The sequence below is a fragment of the Meleagris gallopavo genome, chromosome 1, assembly GCF_000146605.3.
Source record: "Meleagris gallopavo isolate NT-WF06-2002-E0010 breed Aviagen turkey brand Nicholas breeding stock chromosome 1, Turkey_5.1, whole genome shotgun sequence".
NCBI classification, from domain to species: domain Eukaryota; kingdom Metazoa; phylum Chordata; class Aves; order Galliformes; family Phasianidae; genus Meleagris; species Meleagris gallopavo.
The window spans coordinates 30,284,756-30,289,158 of NC_015011.2; positions in this window are offsets into that span (position 1 = coordinate 30,284,756).

Consider the following 4,403-nt stretch of genomic DNA (forward strand, 5'->3'; position numbering starts at 1 on the left):
TTTCTCTTTTTCTTTCTTTCTTTCTTTCTTAATAGGAGGTCAGCATGGGGGTGCCAGGCACATGCTTTATAAACAACTTTGCTATGACTTTTGACTGTGCTCTGTGAAAGTCTTTTTGGACTTTCTGGGGCCAGACATTTCTGGTGTGTAAGTATTTGAATGAATGACCCACCCTTTCCTTTCATGTCATCATGGATTTACTAGAGGTTTTTTGTTTGTTTGTTTGTTTGGTGTGTGTGTGGATTTCTTTGCTTTCTAGTTCACAAAGCTATTACTGCATTTGCTTCCAGCTTGCTCTTGATGTTACTTGCTATTATCTGATGTTGTTTGCAAGTCTTCCAGGAAAATCAGAAGTGTTTGGTGTCATTTGTCTAGCTTTTTATTTAGTCCAAATTTTGGCCTCATTTATACTGCATAAATTAAGACTGATCACTGGTAACTCTCTAGTGCTTATCAGCTTGTCAGCTTGTTGCAGGGCTCTTGCATGCTCCCCTGAGAGTTGTATCCAGATCTGCTGACCCGAGTACATTGGTTTTGGATCTTTGGATCATTATTGTACCTTTTCATTTACTGCTTTTTTGTTGTTGTTGTTGTTCTGTCGTTCATACTTCTGCTAGAGTGTGAAACAAAAAAACCTCACAGTTCTTTGATGTGTCTTTTTGTAAGATTCTTGTGTAGTTGATAACTACTGCGACACTCTAGAATGCCTTGCTACTCTGTCTTCATTTGCTTTCAAAGCACCTATTCCATGATAGCTTGTGCTTAAGTTCCCAATTGACATTGATTGATCTGCGTTCTTCCGCAGGGCATGGAGGCCTGTTGCCTCAACAAGTCAGGTTTGCCACACATCCTCCAAAGATCAAAAAAGAGAACTCCTGCCTGAGTCTGTATGTAAGCTGAGTATCTGAGTACAAGTGGAAATGATGATGGGAAAGTGCAAAGAAGCAGTAAGAAGCTCTCAGTCAGCTTGATGTTAGTGGTCTTAACACAATCAGAGCAACATGCTGGCAGGTTTTATAGGCAACATGGGCATTTTGCCTGTGCTTTTAGTTTTGCCTTCCATTCAGCTCGCTTCCTAGTAAATGGAGTGCTAATTTGTTTCTATCTTGTAATTTTTGTAACTTTTTGCAATAAAAAAGTGTATCATGAATCTTCTTTTTTTTGTTGAGTGCTGGGCTATGAATATTTTTCAAATATTGCTATGTTCCTCCAGCTCATCTCAGACATGCTTCTTCCTCCACATATGATGAATGCGTTTGTGCCAGCTTCCAAATTCTCTGAAACTGTTGCTTAATCCCTGCCTTTTAAAAAGATCTCCATCTTATAGCTTTGTCTACAGTAGGAACTGACTTCCTGAGGCATTTGTTCCTCAAGACATGTCTAGCTCTGGAGTCTGAACTCTCCTATTACCTGCCATCCTCAATACTCTCAACAGAGAAACAAAGGAATTGTTTTTTGCATATATTTTCTATTTCATAGACCTGAAAGAATATTTATCTCCAGAAGGCATGCTTTGATGTGTATCTCTGTCACTGTAATGCTATTAGAGAGTTCTTCCTTATCTCTGCGGTATGTTAGTGTTTCACTAACATGAACTGTGCTCAGTCTTGCAGCATGCAGTGTTTTCTTTGTGTTGGTTACTAGTGCTTGCAGTGAGATGATACATCCCACTAACTCATTCCTTTCTAGAGAGCACGGCCTGGGAGTTTCATGAGGTGTCAGTAGTGCTCTGGACAGTGCAGTTCTTGCTGTTCTGTAGGTATCATGCACACTGGGTCGAACACTTTTCTTATGTTCTCTTCTTGTGTCTCTGCATGCTTTTACACTGAATAATTAATTGCCTGAAGGATGTGTCAGTTTCTCACAGGTAATTCAGGTAATTGCAGCACTGAAAAGGTGTATCACTGCAGTCCTCTTTCATGTTTTCTTTGGGGCAGTGCAATCATGGCTTTCAGTTTCTCACTAACTGGAACCTGATTTCTAAATAGGGAACATTAATTTTCCCCCAGTCTGCTTTTAGCCCAATATTCCTATCTCAGCGCCTGTGTAGGCATCTGCTGCAGCTTGATACTTGTCATCATGGGCTGCTTCTCCCCAGAACTCTCATTACTCAGGAATAAAAAAAGCATCCAGCTGCTGTCTTGATCTATGGGAGTCCCCTGAGTGCAAGCTTCAGTTTACAGAGAACACCTTCCGGCCTTGGAATGATGCCCACTGGCATTCAGACTGAGTGCTACCTGCCAAAAAGTGTGGGAAAGGTTGTCAGGTGGTGTAACAGCTCATCTGGCCCGAAAAACAAGAGCCCATTCTTGATGAGAGCTGGCTGGGAATTTTCCAGTGAAACTCGCTTTATTGGGAAATGTGGAATCTGGTATGTATTCACCAGGTGGAATGTCTGGTCAAATCTAGAGGCAAGAGACCCACCACAGAACTGGCAGGCTGGTAATGCAGCAATGTGGAAGAATACCGCTCACATCCGTGCTTTGCACAGCTAGTTCTTTGCTCAGCTCAGTGGGTGTCATAATCACAAGACCCCTGAGTACTCAGTCCCACTTCTCAACCCCTCATGGTGCAGCTGCTCAAATTTGTACCAGCAGGTCAGAAGCCTACAACCTAATGCCACATGACTGCACTGCTATCTTCTTTATGCTTTTGTTGACCAAAATCCCATGCTGAAAAGCACCTAATTAAAAGCATTAAATTCATTAAAACTTCAGGAAGACCTGAAACTGTATACTTGAATAGAAACATATAAGATGTGGAACATATAAAGTTACTCATTAATCACTGGATGTATTACTGATTTCCAGGTTCTTAATATACAATTGAGTAATAATGGAATCCTGTTTTTCATACTTTTATTATAGGTCCTCTTTTTCTTTGTTTTGCATTTTCCAGTATGGATTAGTTCTATCTTAGCCAAAACATTTTCAGTCAGATTGTCTTGTGTTCCTTTACCCTTGCTTCTTCACCAGAAATAACTTCAAACTGGAAACTGAAGAAAGAAAATTTCCTCCTTAAGACAATGTTATTTTCAAAAAAATAATCTCAGTCAATCACAATAATGTATGTTAACATAAACACTTTGAGAACAATCCATAATACTTTATTCTTAAAAAATAATGTATTGATAAGAGATGCTTTCTCTATCATCTTATAGAATATGAACTGCTGCTGACAGAAGATCAGGAAAACTAAGTACAGTGTAAGATTTGAATTGTGCTATAAGTAAAATATTTTCTAATTCCAGAGGAAAGTTGCAGAAGCACTTTTGCTGTAGTATATGAAACTCTTAACATGCAGTAGGAATGATTCCACTTTCCATGCAAGACATGCTTCAGTTTCCAGGACCTTGCTCTCTCCAGGGCTAGCTGCAGTTCTCAGATCAAAATGCACTTTCACAGCAATTAGATTATTTTAATATTTCAGTGTTGTTGATTCACTTAACACAAAATGACTTACACTAGAAAGAAAATATTGTCTCATTTTCTCTATGGAGAATGCAACACTTCACGTTTTCTTTAATTTTGGAAATTCTTAGCTGTTATTCAAACTTGTTTAATAAAGGGAAATTTCAGATACTGGCAGAGAATAACTATGGAAATATCTTTCTCACTGCAGTAATCTTTAAGGATTTAAATTGCCAATGATACTCAGTACTTTCAAACTACCACTAGCATTTTCACTTTTCAGATTTCCATTTGTATGAATATGAGAAAAAAAAAAAAAAAAACGACAAGAAATGACTTTTTCTGGTTGTTCCTTTGCAGAATGTCAGTGCCTCTTTGCTTCAATTCTTTAGGCTCTGCCCATATAACTTAAAACTAAAATAGAAGTAAGGGATTGAAAGAAAGATATTTGCTTAACAGCTAGTGGCTCCAGCTAAAAATTTTTCAGTGTTGCATTGCTCTTAAACACTCGATGAGGCAGCTCTAGTTTCACTGCATTTCACTACATTTTTAATTTAAAGAAGGTACTGTTCTGAATTCTTCTGGTAATTATTTCAGTGTTTCAACCTCTTTTTGTTTGTTTGATTGATTGTTTTGTTTTGTTTTCCTAGAGAAATTGAGTTCATTGGATTGAGCACTCATTTTGGAATGTACTAAGAGTTTGAACTGAAGCAGAGGATCAGCAGGCTGTATGTCACTAAAAATAGATAGAAGGAGAAGGACCATGCTGAATGGAGTGAAGAATGCATTGAAGGAGTAGTTTACATTTTGTAAATATGGGAGAACTCAGAAGATGATACTGTTATAAATGTCCTATTCATATTGCTGGACAGCATTCTCATCTTCTGAAATGGACAACGTGGCATTTGTCTCCCATAGCACAGGAGACTACAATAAGCTTATCATATCAAGCTTCACTGTAGACAGCAGTTAAAAATAGGAACTTATGGAACT